Raw genomic sequence first — 15,691 nt, forward strand, 5'->3', positions numbered from 1 at the left:
TTAAAAAAAAATCTTTAAAAAGGGAAACCAAATTTCACTAATTTAAAGACGTTAAGGGGCTTACTACAAAAAAAACCAAAGAAGGGGAGGAGTAAAAGGGCCAGCTTTCTATCAAGGTAAAAACTATTTTAAATCCCAAGGGCCCTTTTAACCCTTAAAACGCCTCTCCACTAGCCACATTTTACAAAGCCCTTGGGTTAGTTAATGTAACCAAAATTTTATATACTTAGATAACACCCTTATCTTCTCTAATATAGAAGGGCTTTAAAAAATTATATTAAAGAAGTCCTGTATTAACTCCCAAAAATGCTAAGCTTTTTTTAAAAATTTTAAAGTGTAATCCCAACTTACCCAAAAATTCCCTACCCTTTATTTTCCCTAAAAGGGTTAAAAGTTAACAAAAAAAGGATTTAGAAAAATCCTTAAAAATTTTTCTGTTTGCCCAATTCCGAAATCTAAGTATTTATTAGCTTTAAACTTTCAGGCTTTTAAATTTTCTTCTTCTAACCCCCTACTACTTCAAAACCCAACCTAAAAGGGGCAAGGCATTAGAGGCCCCCCTTCGGGGGAGGAAAGTTAGGTAGTAGCTTAAAAAAAAGAAGCAAAAGAGGTTTTTTAAGGGGCGGGGGCCCCTTTAAAGGGCCCTAACCCAAATTTCTTTAAGCTCTACGGAAAACAAAGGGAATTTAAACCCCTTGGGAAAAGGGTGAGTTTTAACCTTAATGGTACCAAAAGGGGAAAAACGGGCCCCAAAAATTGGGCCCTAATTTCCTTTTTTTTTAAAAAAATTTAAACAGGCAGAGTAAAACTACGGCCCCCTAAAAACTAAGGCTACGGCTATATTTAAAAAAGCCTTAAAATTGTTCTTTTCCAAAAAGGGCCATCTATTGAATCTCCAGACTCCCAAAAACCCAAAAAAGGTTTATAAGGACGGGAAATTTTAAACACTAAAATAAGGTTTTAAACTTTTTTAAAAAAGGTTTTAATTTTCCTATTGTTTACTAACTAGGGGCTCTTTATTAACAGCCTTTAAAAAGGGCCCAAAATTCCTAAAAACCAAAAAACCAGCCTAAATTTACAATAAAGCTTTACCCAGCTAAAAAAGGACCCCCAAAAATTACACCCTTTAATTTTAAAGTACTATTATTTATAGTGTAGATACGCTCTCCTCCTTTGGGAACAAGACTCCTTAAAAACCCGCTTAAAAAGGAGTTTTAACAAAGGGAACCCAACAAAATTCAAACCCCACCCAAAAAGGGAAACGGGGGGAAAGATAAGAAAAGGACTTAAAAATTTTTGGGGGAGGGTTAAAATTTAAAGGGAAGGCCCCTTTCCCCAACAAAAGGGGCTCTCCTGGGCCAACTTTCCCCTACCCCCTCAATTTAAAAGGCCCGGGCCCTATCTAAGTCCCTAAAATCCCTGCTAGCAGGCTACTTTGGGGAGAGCCCTTAGAAAAGCTGAGTAACCCCCCTCTTGGGGGGCATGCCAAAGACGTTAAACAGTATTGAAAAGGGTGCCTTATTTGAAAAAAGTCTCTCTAGTTTGGGCACCGTCTATATAGACTCCTTTATCCTCCCCTAATCCCCATTACCCCTTGGAGAAGGTAACAATAGACTTTATTACGGGAACTCCCCCTAGTAAGATATCTAGGGTAGTTTATAATGCTATCCTAGTAATTATAGATAAATTAACTAAGATAGCCTATTACGTACTAGCACAAGCTAATTAGGACGGCTCTAAAAACTAGCACGGGCTGAAAGCACGGGTTTTCCCAATTACATAGAGTTCTAAAGCGAATTATATTAAATTAGGGTCTATTAATAAACTCTAGACATTAGGACACGTTCCTTTACTATCTTAATGCTAAAAGAGTTTAAACGTTAGCCTTCTATCTACAGATAGATAGGCAAACCCAAAAATTAAAAAAAAACACTAGAACAGTATCTTTGTGCCTTTTTTCTGAACAGGACAACTAGGCGTTGTAGATCTTAGTAGGGAGTTCCGCCCACAATAATAAGGGAAAACCTCTACCTTGGGGGGTTCACCCTTCTGGGGACTACCCAAAAAACCCCCTTTTTTGTCAAAAACAGCAAGATACCCCAGGGGAAAGGGGAGGGGCTCTATAAAACTAAAGTCCTTAAAAGGGTAATTAAGCTGCAGTAAGAATGCTGTAGAAAGATTAAGGCAGCTAATGCCTACTAAGAGGAGTATACTAATAAGCACTGTGCTCTAATCCCTTTTAGGGTAGGAGACTAGGTTTTAGTTTCTAATTAATATATCTGCTTTATAAAGCTAAAGAAAAAGCTAGACTAGAGGGTTTTTAGGCCTAGGCACGTTCAACCTAAAATTTGACTATTAGCGTTTTAAAATGAACCCGCTGGGTCTTTAAAAGTTTATCCTGTCTTCTATCTTGCTTTTAGAGCATACGACCTAAAGGGGGTATTACACCCTAATGTGCTAGCTTAGGACACTCTGGGGAATATAGGGACCGATGTGTATAAAGTAGAGGGGAATTTTAGACAGAAGGCGTAACCCGGGGGCAATAAGTAGGGAAAACTTAATTAAATAGGCTGGGGTATTTGGGGGGGAGTTTTAGGAAGTAGGGTAAATGTTTCTAGCAACCCCTAAAAACTCTAGGAAAACAAAGGAATCTAATAAAGAAGAAAATCTACTAAATTACAGCCTAGAAGCGTGGGTAAGGACGGCCTCGTAAAAAGGGGGTAAGTTAAACTACAACGGGGGTATTCTAGGGGCAAAAATAGGGTATACCTTTCCCCTTTTCCCCCCTAAGGGGGGGTTTTTTTGTTTAATATTGATTATTTAAATTTCAAACCCCTTCATTTCACAACCTGTTTTGTCTCTGTTAGCTAACCTAACTAATTGGGCCCCCTAATGCCTTTTCAATTCCCATATCTCTCTTTTAAAAAAAACGATAATTAAGTTAAACTTTTTATTACTGCATAAGGGCTATGGGCCCAGGGGTATAAAACGCTATCCTATAGGGGACTAATCTAGCCTATTCTAGCCCCAAAAGACCCCAAAGTTTCTTATTATAAGTCGTTTTTAAATTAAGAGGCCCCTTTTTTACCCACTTTTAAAGGCCCTTTGGGGCCTATACCAGCCAGCATGTTTCCCAGGCCTTTTAGGTTTTTAAATCTTTAATCTCCTTCTCTAGCCCCCAAACTCCTTAGTAAAGGGGAGCCTTAATAGACCTAGAGTTCTTACTAAGGAAGGCAATGGGTTGGACTCCCCTTTTAGCTAACTACGGTAGTAGTCTTAGTAATCTTTATTTGATGGGGGTGTTGGGTTTTACGCTTTCTAGGAGCCTGGGGGGAACAGGGTATAACGGGCTCCTAAAAGGCTATTGGGGCCCAAATTCCTAATAAAAAGGGGACAAGGGGGGTTCTGGGGCCTCTTACGGGCTTCTTGGGGGGGACTAGTCTTTTTGTACTAATCGACCGCTTCTGCTACCTGCTTGTTCCGGGAAAAGTCTGAAAAGGGCCCGCTGCTTATTTGCCTTAGAATTGGGGGATTAACTTAATTTTAAGGCGAATCCTGGGGCCGGGGTTTAAAATGCTAAGGTAACAACTATTATGCAACTCTGGAAAGCTAACTGGGTAAGATACAACTTTTCTGTAAAATGTTTTAAAACCCCAAAAGGGAATAAGTAATTAAGGGAAAACTAAACCCCCAATTTCCCCAAATAGGGGCACAATGGGGATTTTAGGTTACTTACCCCTTATACCCCCTTAACCCCCAAAAAAACCTTAAATCTTAGCCTCCTAAAGTGGGCCCCCATCTTTGTAGATCTTAAATAACCCTTTTTCCCCATTACTAATCTAGGAACAACCCACGAAACTCCTTAACTAGAACCTTAATAGCGGCTGGGGTTCCGGAAATGGCATTTGGAGGCTAGAAAGGGGGTTTGAATAGTCCCCTAACAATGGGGCTAACCCCTTTTACGCTAAAAGGCCTTTTTAATAAGGAAGAACCGTTTTAAAAGGGGGCATTCAGGGAAAACAGGGGCATTTATTTGGAAAAAAGGCCCACATTAAAGGGTCTAGACAGCACTAGGCAAACTAAAGGGGTGTTTTAGAATCCCCCTTTAAAATTGGCCCCATTATAGTTACTAAGGACAGGGAAAACAGCTATATTAACCTGGGGGAAAAGGGAAATTTTGCCCAGGAATGGGGAAGCTAGTGCAGACCCCAGAACAAAGAAAGGTGGGATGAAGATGGGATTAGAGGCCCTTAGCTTAGAGAAACTAAACTATAATAAGCCGTACTAGGCTAATATAGGATAGTTAAAGCGAAGTAGGCGGATAGGGGTTAAAAGGGGGCGTAAGAGGGGGGCCTTGGCCAATTGGGTTCCCACTCCCTACCTATTCCCTTTAGAAAAGGGGTATTTTAGGCTCTTTGGCCTTCCCCCCTCTTGCCTAGAATGGGCCCAAAAAACCACAATTAACAGTTGGGGGGTATAGAATAGGAAAAATGGTTTTAAAATTGGGAATCCTAAAAACGGGCCCTTTGTGATCCAAATCCCGGTAAATTTTTTACTTAAGGTTTTCCCAAAAAATCCCAAAACGGTTAGGTGAAGGTAAAAAACCACCCGAACTCCCGGCTTCCCCATCAAATCTCTTTCCCAGGCGTAGCAGACCCCGTGGGATTCCTTAGCTTTCTACAATTTGCTTAGGCTAATTTCCCCTTTAAACGGGGTTTAAACCAAAGGGCTAAAAAGGGGGAAAAATGTTAGGCACTAAAGGTTTTCTCTGGGCCCCTTTGGGGGTATGCCCAAAAAATCCCGTTTGCCCTTTTACCCTTTTGCTGTTGTAGCTTAACAGCCCGGTTTTGTCTCCCAGTCTTACAAAGGGAATATACCTCTACTTCTACTATCCCCGGGGATCTCGTATCTATAAAAACTCCCTTTTCACCTTAAATTGGTGATTTTTTAAGTAAAAGGGTCCTATTAAATCCCCTTTTGGGTTTTTTTCTAAAAGGGTACTTTTATAGACTCTGCTTTAAAGTGGGGGTGCTCGGGGGTTATAGGGGTACTCTGCTTGGGTAGCGGCCGACCTGGGCTCCCCCGGGATCCATTAAATTTCGTTTTGGGTTCCGTTCTGTCGTTCTGTCTGCCCGTCTGTCAAGGGGGAGAACGCAGTATTGGCAGTAATCTTTTCTTTATGAGAAGCATATGTCTTAAAACTAGCTAGTAAAGACTAAGCCTCTATCTAACACTAATTAAATTAAAGGGCCTATCTTTGAAACATTGCTGTAGTAGGATGTTAGTAACGCTCCCAGGCAGTTATTCTTTGCTACAGGGAGGGAAAGATATTTTAAAAAACCTGTCTACAGGAAAAGGGTTGCATTAAAAATGTTTCCTTAATTATCTTGTAACTTTGAGGGTTTTTAAAAAGTCAAGGGGAATGCTGCTATACAGTATTAAGAACTAGTAGAGGGACAAGTTGTCCCTATAGCTTATGCCTGCGGATCTTGTTTAGCTAACAGGCGGCGCACTGCTAGATATATTTACTAACGTCGCGATTCGCATGTAGCTACTAGTACTTTATTTTAAGGACAGTAACTATCTTGTTAACGCTGTAGTGTCCGCCTATAGAATTATCGTAATTCCTTATAAGGAGGTTCACGTAGAGTGCTGCGTCTTTAGGTATCTACACTTTCCTGTTCCTGCGCAAGATGCTAGTAAGGTAAACTTCCTATATATTAGCTGTCTTATTCGCCTCGCCCTCTGCTTAACGTGTTAGCGCTTCGTTCTTATAATAGGCCTAATTACGTTCCTAAACTAGTATAATGTGTTAGAGTAGGAGGTCTAAGGGTTCTAGTGCGAAGGCGTTATTACCTTACGTAGCTTTATGCGCTAGGCTATTTAGTAAGAGGTATTTACTGTTAAGGCTTTAGAGGAGGCCTTAGGCTACATTAAATTTCTCTCCCCTAGCTTCGTAGGTTTCCTCCTTGCACTAGCATTCTTTACCTGTAGGTTAAGTGCGAGGTAGGACGGGCGACTTATCGCTAGGGTCTAATAACGTGTTAGGGAATTCCTGCTCTAGAGCAAGTGTTCTAGATAGTTAACGGGACCGCTCTAGTCCTCTATTAGGGGGTTCGCTGCCCTATACTTCTAGAGTAGTACTAGAAGCTATAGATATCTAGATAGTCTATATTCAAAGCTTTTGCTAGAGGGTTAGCAGCATAGCATCTTGTAGTGCTTTCTGCTTACTAACCTAGAGGCCCTGCGCGTAGTTAGGCCTCCTTAGTAGGCTATCTGCAGGGTTGTTAGCCTTAGATTTATATTTAATTTTAAAATTAAACCTAGCTAGTTCTTCTGCCTAGCGCACTTATTTAGAGGAGAGTTCCTTTATAGTTATAAAGTACCTTAGGTTATTGTAATTAGAGAGTACCTAGATCGTAGACGGGGCATGTTCAAGGTAGTGCTGCTACGTCTTAAACGACTTAACTTTTGCGGATAGTTCTTTATTATAGGTGTGCTACCTTAGTAACAGGCTAGTGAACTTCTTGTTCTAGAAGGCTACAAGTTTCTAGTACTTCTCTTTAAGGATATCTATGTCCGTAGGTTAGAGGAGGATTACTGCTATAGCGTAGTTAGATGCATTAGTTAGCACTATTACTAGCTTAGTTAGGTCGAAGTGTTAGAGTACAGGTGCCTCCGTAAACTTCTATCGTAGTGTTCTAAAAGCCTCTTAGGCGTTCTTAGGCTATAACTAAGGGAGGTACTATTTAGTTAGCCCTTTGCGACTCTTCGCCTTTTTCTTTTAAACTTCTCCCGCTTTAGGATTAGTATAGGGCGTTAGTAGTAATTAGGCGCGTGTTATAAGGTCTACTAGCAGGCAGATAATAGCAGAGTAATTATAGATAAACTATCTATAGAAGTTGCAGAACCTTAGCAAGACTTAGATGTCTTTGTATCCTGTTAGTTCTAGCTATTCTTGTATTATCTGCATTCTCGCTAGGTCTATCACGATACCGCCTAGAGTAATAATAAAGCCTAAGAACTCTACTAACTTTGTCAAGAAGGCGCACTTGCTTACCTTACAAAACAGCCCCTATTAGACTAGTTAATTTAGCACGTCTTTAACGTGCTAGTTAAATTCTGCCTTATTTTTAGAGTAGTTAAGGATGTTGTCTAGTTATACTACGCGGGTACGGTTAACTAGGCCTTTAAGGGCTTAGTAGACATAGGACTAGAACGTTGCTAGGGAGTTTACTAGACCGAACGGCATTATGTTGTACTTGTAATGCCCGTATTAGGTTTTAAAAGCTGTCTTCTATTTATCCCCCTCTTAAATCTAGAGCCTATAATAGGCGTCGCGAAGATCTAGCTTAGTGTAGATAGCAGCTTTTAACAACTAGTCTAACATCTTACTAATAAGTAAGATAGAGTACTAGTCCTTAATTGTAACCTTATTAAGGCTATAATAGTTAACGCATAATTGCATTATACTATCTAACTTTAGGACAAAGAGGATAGGTGCTCTAACTAGCGACTTGCTAGGTCTAATCTATCCCTTCTCCTACGCTGCGGCAAGGTATTCCTATAGAATTTCTAGCTCCCTACTAAAGAAGTTATATATAAGGAGGTTTAGGATCTTCTTCCCCTCTTTAATCTTTATCGCGTAATCGTATTTGCTGTTTAGGCGGACTATGCGTGTCTGCCGCTTACTAAAGGCTAGCTATCTATAATGTAGCTTATTCAGGACGTGCTTTAGTTCTTTAGGATCTAGTTTATCGTCTGCTAGGTAGAATTCTAGTAGACTCTCCTCCCTATTAAGGAGAGAGCAGCCCTTGTATAGAGGCACTACGGCACGCTAAGGATCTCTATTAAATACTACTGCTACAAGGCAGTAGGCAGCCTCCTTAGGGAGGCTAGCTAGATCTAGTACGTTAGCGATGCACTTGTTAAGGTAGGCTTTTGTCTTGTCTACCTAGGTTTTAACCTAGAGGATACCTTAACAGTTATACTAGTTATTATCCCTAATCTCGTTGCTACTTAGTTCCAGCTATAGGGTTAGAGTTTTAGGCGTGTGTTGCTTTTTAGCGTCCTTAAGCAGTTTCCTAACTTATTCTAAGATCGTTTAGTACAACAGTCCCCTAGGGTGTAGCACGTAGGCTCGTTCTCCCTTAGTAATGTTGTATAGTAGGTTACTAGCGTTAGTAATTTAGATTTAGTCTGTGTCGCCCTTAGGCTACTATTAGAACGTCACCTTTAAGAAATAGATCTGCAGATTAGCATTACGTAGCTATAGGTACCCTAAAACTATATTATACGCCTTAAAGTCTGCTAACTAGAATCTTTAGGGCCTTACAGTTTTAGGAGTGCCTTTGTTATTACTGCACTTAACAGTAATATCGTACAGTTTTTAAAGCCTTAGTTCCTAGTTATCTAGGAACCCCGCTGTTAAGCAGGAATAAAATAGTAAGTGTTCTAGCTTATAGCGTTGTACAGCTTAGAGACTAATAATATTAATCTTAGCTCTAGAGTCGTAAAGAGCTTAGAGAGGCACTGCAGTGCTGTTAGGGAGTTATACCTCTACATCTACAGCAATGCGAAGCTGCCTCCTGTTAGAGTTCTTCCCTAGTAGTAATTAGGAGAGATTTACAACTAGGGTTTAGCTATTCCTAAGTCTTAGGACTTATTAGATCTGCCCTAGTTGTCTTAGTTACGCTGTTTCTAATAAGGTTAAGGTTACTTACTATCTTAACAGTTCTCTTGCTTATTAGTGTCGCGTCTATTATCGTAACTACTATTACAGCAACAGTCTCTATACCCTTAGTTAGAGGAGTATTAGGGGGTAAAGAAGCGGTTACCCTTTAGCCCACTATTAGAGCGGCCTAGTAAGGTTTAACCTAACTGTGTAGAAGGTTTACAATCTTACCTCTTACTACCTTAGTTAGTTTAGGTATTAGGACGCTTACCTTAACGTCTGCAAAAGCTATTAAAGCTACCCTAAGATAGCAACAGGGCGATTACAGTATAATTAGCCGTCTCTGCGTTGCGCAGTGCTCGCTCAAAGTCTATCTAGGTGTAAATAGCCTCGAACCCGCCGTGCTGCTGCATTTCGCGCCTTATAATGTCTAGGATCTTAGCCTAGACAAAGGCGAACTTAGCTTTATTATTATCCTTATTATCTAGTGTTTTAAAGAAGCTGCATAGGAGTAAGGACTCCCTCTTGCTAAGCTAGAGTAAGAAAGTGTTTACTAAATTAGTGTCCTTCTAGACAAAGTTAAAGAACTTAGTATAGTTGTTATACTTTATAAGGAGAGGATCTTAAACGAGGTTGCACTCCTCGTTCTTAACCTAATCCTATCCCTTTAGTAGTCTGTCCCTAAACTATTGCATAAGGAGTTCTCGATGCACTAAATAGGAGATAGTACCTAGGGCCTAAAGGGTCCTAGTATAGCTGTCCTCGTGAACGGCAGCTATCTTAAAGACGCCCTTAACGTCTCTAATCTATTAGTCTACCTGCTAGGGGGTAGCTAACTTACTAGTGTCCCCTAGTTTAGGCTAAAGAGTAGCTGCATTTAGGGCCCTTAGCAGTTTAGATGCGTTATCTGTAGTGCTGCTAGGTTTACCTATTGTCTCTCTAACAACTGCCTAAGCTGTAAAGAGGAAGTTAGTAGTAGCTACTCTTTCGCGTAGTTTTACTAGACGCTCTTTAAGTTTGCCTCTGTCTTTAGCTTCCTAAAGAGCGTTTGTTACTTAGGCTACCTAATCTTAGGTGCTAGCAGCTAGTGTCTTAGCGTGCAACAGCCTATAGGTAGAGCTATAAGTTACGCCGTTATTGTTGTTGCCTATCCTATTATAGGAAGGTATAGTAGTACTAGACGCTGCAGCATTATTGTAGTGCATATACGTAGTACAAAGCTCTGTTGCTAACAAGGTGCAGTAGAGGGATAGATCCCTTACTACTAATTAATGCAATCTAATAGGTAAGGTGCTGCGCGCCTTCCTGTAGTTAAGTAAGGGGTTGCGCAAGGACTACCCTTCTTCGCTCTAAGGGGTTCCTAGAGGGTTTTTAGGGTTAGAGGCTTCCCCCTTAGAGGAGTCCTCGCTATTATTGCAATAGCCCTTAGGCTCGTTGCGGTAAACACCCTTAGGTGTCTTACGCTAGAGGAGTTTATCCTCTTACGTAGTAGTTTCGCGTTAAGCTTATTACTTAGTCGCAGATTAATTAGTAACGCTGTAGCCCTAGTCTAGGGAGGTGTTAGTTACCTAACAGGCAGCTTACTTGCCTTATATATTACGTAAAGAGCTTATCTTTTTGCGGCTTTAATAGGAACACTTATAGCAAAGTGTTTAAAATAGAGTAAAAAGGATATCTTGACAATTGTCCGTCCAACAAGGAGTAGGAAGAATTTAAATTATAAGGAGTAGTTAGGTAGGCACTAAGATATTAGTATAGGCTTGTATTAAGACGAATTCTTAAGGAGCTATCAAGCCTCTTAGTGGGATAATATATATCTACGTTACGTAATTGTAGCTAGTGTGAGCCAACGGTGCCCCGAAGTGTTCCTAGTAGCTTACTAGTCTGTAGCTAGAATCCTGTAGTAATAGAACATCGTGACAATTATTTAGAAGCGTCGCTATTATTTGCATCCTTAATCTCTACCTTGCACGTACAAGAGTTATGCCCAATCTTGCCACAACGGCTGCAGCGTTGCCTTGCGCGCACTCTCTTTGGTAGCTCCTTACCCTCCTTACGACTGCTACCCTCCTTTATAGTAATTAAGTCTAATACCTCGCTAACTATTAGTGTCTCCTCTGCCCGTACGTAGCGTCTCTTGCGACTCTTACGCTTAGTAAGTGTCTCTGTTGCGTCTTAAAGGCGCCCTATCTCTACGCGTATTAACACTATCTTATAAACTAGTTACTACGCGCCTTTTATTAGCTGTTATACCTACTCGCTAAGCGAACTTGCTAGGGACCTTGAAAGATTTATATTTTATTTTAAATTAGTGTTAATTGCGCCTCTATTTCTTTAGCGTTGCGCGGTGTTTTTGCCTCTTAAGCAGCGTTATCTTGCTGTAGTAGAGTTTGCGTACACAGCTACACATCTAGCTTTGATAACACAGCTTATAGATTATATAGACACAATCTAGCGCCTTAAAACTCTGCGTAAACATTCTCTCTTATAAATGCTTTCCTAGAAGCTACTCTAAAGGCTAGTAGGAAGGTCTGTTTGTAAATGTAGTAGATACGATCGCGTGCTAAGGCTGAGATCTTATCGCCGTACGCGCGCTTTAATAGTAAGAAGCAGGCAACGTTAAGCAGCTATAGGATGTGCGACGAATGTAGAGGCATACAGAGAGCGATAATCTTCTTCTCCTTACAGCGATCCTAAAAATCTATTAAGTAATAGCTCTTATAGCTATTAATAATAAGCAGCCTATACGCTCCTATAGGCTATATATACATATTAACGTGTTTAAGCTAAGTAAGCGCTAGATCGTTGTTCGTCTAGCCTGTTAGGCTTACTTAAATAACCTAGTTACGTAGGAGGTCCTTGGTAAACTAGTTAGAGATAAGAACCTTACTAGTAAAGATAAAGAAGGGTAGGATAAGGCGACCTATTGCGCTAACGCCCTGTATTAACGTAGTCTACTCGCGATTACTAGGCTAAAGCTTCTTTGCTTTCCTAGGCTTGTCTATGCCTGTTACTACGAGTTGCGACGATATCTTGCCTATTAGGAAGCCAGACTCGTTAAAGTTGTACATGTCGTCGTCTATAATGCCGTACTTCGCCTTCATGTTCTGAACCAGCATAAACTAGGGCTTAATAATTACTAGGTCCTTGTAGAGAGCTCGCTAGCGATCGTATAGACGGCTCTAGCGCGTGCGCAGCTTAGGTGTACGCTAGATAAACCCGTTAACCTAGTTCTTCCTAACAGACTTAACACTGCGATCGTGCAGCAATCTATTAGCTATATCTCGTACGTGTAGCTTTAAGGGCGGTACTCTACGCAGATTCTTATTAAGTATACGTTGTATAATTACCTCCTCTTCTAGCTTCGTTAGGCTCTTTAAGTTTAGCTCGCAGTCGCGTCTAGAGGGCTTCCTGTCGCGTCGCCGTCGTATTGTTGTCTTTAGGACTTTGTAGACTGCCTCCGCACGCTGTAGGCTTAGAATTTAGTTACGTTTAACGTCTAAGAGGGCAAGCTGCACATTAGCTTTAGTATAAGCCTTAAGAGGTTGTAGTTGTTAAGACATTACATGTTGTTGCTAGGTACGCGTGTTAGTAAGGGAACTAGGCCGCTTAGTAAGGTGGGCCGCTCGCTGGTGAAACAGGTTATGCCTTACGCACGTAACTTAGATATTATTAAGGATTTACTTACTAGGCTCTAGCCTATTATAATACTCTCTTATTCTTTCCTTTGAAGAAATATCCTATTAGAGCCTTCTACTAATTATTCTTCTTTATCTTAGTACTCTCTTATGCATTCTTCTTATTAATTTAGGGCTTCTTGTTATAGGGGTAGCAGGCGGGGAAGATGGGTGCACGTAATTAGTGTTTTTACTACGTATAGCTAACAGTACTAGGTTAGGCTAAAACAAGGGCGTAGCATAAGGAGCTTACGACAGGACGCGTTCGCGCAGGAATTTTAGTGCCGCAGAATCTAAGTGCGCTAGTTAGCATCTAGATTCTGTGCGGCTAATTAGGGTAGGAGCTACTCTTAACGTTTCTCGCTAGCTAGCGCCGTAACACTTCTATATTTCTAAAGATTTCTACTATTTTTAAGGTTACTTAGTAGTATCCTTTCTACTAACTGTTAAGATATAGTTACTATATACGTCTATAGCGTTATAGCTATTATTCTAAGATTTCTTTTACTACCTATTCTTCTCTACTAATAATTTCTGTAGTTACTATATATTTCGCGTTTTTATAGTGTAATTGTCGTAACTTTTAGCTAATCTGGTATTGCTTATTAAATTTTGCCTAAACCTTATCAATTGCCTTGTATTTCTTTACTTCGTTCTAGTGCCTATATGTAAAATTTTCTTATTAAGCTTAAAGTAGTTCATAAGTATATTACTAATATGAGTAGGTTACTACTCTAACACTAGCGCGGCGCTTACACAGTAACTTTACGTAATGTTACAACTATACAGTACCTAAAGAACCTGTAATTAAGGTAATATATAGCTTCCTATCTTAGATATTAATTCTTATTAATTCAAAGCAACGCACGAGCTGTAGTAATCATAACGTCTTATAAAGAACGCTTATTAACTAACGCGCTAAATAACTCTCTTAACGTAATTATAAGCTAAACTTAAAACGCCTTATAAAGCTAGAAGAGGAGATAATTGTATAGGGTATACTTAAAGAGAGCTACGTAGTATACTACCCTTACAGTAAAATGTATAAGATATAGGTAATAGACTACTAAGAGAGTGTAGTAGGAAGCCTATAAGTAAGAGCTAGGTTAATAACTTTATTAAGCGTATACTAAAGCTATAAATGTAATAGAGTAATCTGTATAATTACTAGTAAGCTATCTATAAGAACCTAAGAATTATTAGGCCCTAGTTTAAGCTTGTTTAATTAATAAAGGCTAAGTATAATATTAATAATAAAGACACCTAGAAGTTTAGTAGGTCTAGCTTTATAATAGGCAAGATATCTTCTTAGCTTATTATTATAGGCTTAGAGAAGCCTAGAAAATAGAAGAAACTATAGCCTAGTAATCGCGAGTAGGTAACTCTAGTACAAGGCGTCTCTGCGATAAGGCGCGTTAACCCGCCCTTCCTTATCTTTGTAAGAAAAGTCCTTATTACCTCCTAGTCTATAGATCTACCATGTAATTAGATTATTACTGTCTCTCCTACTAGCTAGATTAATAACAACCTTGCGCTTACGTAGCTTATATACTTTAATGCTTATACGAAGGCGTCTTCTGCTAGGGCGTACAGGATGCTTATTATCAACGGCTATAAGAGCTACTACTTAATAGATTTCTAGGACTACTATAAGGAGAATAATATTATTACTATTTATATGCTATCCTACTTATTATACCTCTTATAGCCTTTTAACGTTATCCCTTACTTACTATTAAAGTGCTACTATAGTAACTGAATCTTGCCTTTAGTATATAGCTGTATCTACTATATTTATAAAGAAACCTTCCTACTAGCCTTTAAAGAAGCTTATAAAAAGACGTTTATACTAGAGAACGTTCGCGCAGGCTTTTAAGGTGCTAGACTAGTCCTATATAACCTAGAGGCTATATTATTAAAGCTAGATGTGCAGTTGCGTACGCTAACGCTGCCTGCACTAGGTATAGTTGCCTAGGAGTTGTAAACACAACGCAACGCTTATAAGATAGAGGCGTAATCTACGCTAATTTAAGACTATATATAAAACTACTAAGGGTTACTAGTAAGCTTATTAGATAAGTAGGTTAAGCAGCTAAGTAAAGGCGCTTAGTAGATAGCTTATAATATAGTATTAATATAAGAGGAAGTAAGAAGCCTTTAAGAAGCTGTTAACACGCTTACAAAGCGTAAGACTCGCAAAAGGTAGTACGTACGCGTAGAGGAGACTCTAATAGTTAGTAAGGTATCTAACTTAATTACTAAGATAAATAGTAGTAGGCGTAAGGATAGTAAGACGCCTATAAAGAGGGTGCGCGTAGAGAGGCGCTGCGGCCGTTGCAGCGAGGTTAGGTACAACTCCCGCACCTGCAGGGTAGAAAAAGTAGATGTAGATAATAGCAACGCTTCTAAATAATACTATAGTATTGCGTATAATATATTAATCTGTTGTAGTATTATACTACGTTGCTACGCGTGCGCTGCACTAGTGTTAGGGTGGCTACTTGCTTAAGGTAGCCGCTCTCTTATAAACTACGTTATAGGTTAAAAAGGGATAAACTATAAAGGTATACTTGCACACGTTGCTCTAGGCTAGAATAGCGACCCTTAAGAAGGTAAATTAAGCAGTATTTAAACGTTAAAGGCGTAAGAGAAAGCACATCTAGAAGGGAGGGACCTTATTATAGGCAGGAGCAGAGGATATAGTTAAGCAAAGGGATGTTAAGATTTAGTTAGAACTTGTAATACAGGACAGCAGACGCTAATCAAGGAGGACGATTATAGTCCTAACATGTTTGCTTCTCTTACTTACGCCTTAGCCTCTAAACTTACTTATAACCTATACTCTACGCGTTAAGGGTGTAATAGACTCGGGCCTAGGGTAGATCCTCGGTTGTACCTTAGTGGTACGCCTTACGTTATAGGTCGCGGCAGCGACCTTAAGTATTAACTACGCAAGACAACGCACAGCTCTGTTGTCTTGTACTAGCCTTTTAGCTACGTGGACGGCGTGTGTAGTTGCATGCGAGGCCTAGTAGACCCGCCCCTTACAAGGGAATAGATAAGAATTATTCTTACGACCTCCCTACCTAGTGTAGTAATACAAAGCTTTCCTCTACTATTCTCTTATAGTTTAAAGCAAATACTGTTACCTATTACTACCCCTTACAGAAGTAGAGAGGCGTTAGGAGAGGGTGCGCGCAGGTAGTAGTGCAGGAGGTATTTAACGCTGTAAGAACTATAGTAAAGCAAGATAACAAGCGTATATGCAAGAAAGATGTAGTAGAAGTACAGGATTAATTCTAGCTATTATACGTCTTTATTACATGTTATAGTTGAGTGC

Source organism: Alternaria atra, assembly GCF_907166805.1.
Source record: "Alternaria atra isolate CS162 genome assembly, contig: 23, whole genome shotgun sequence".
Taxonomy (NCBI): domain Eukaryota; kingdom Fungi; phylum Ascomycota; class Dothideomycetes; order Pleosporales; family Pleosporaceae; genus Alternaria; species Alternaria atra.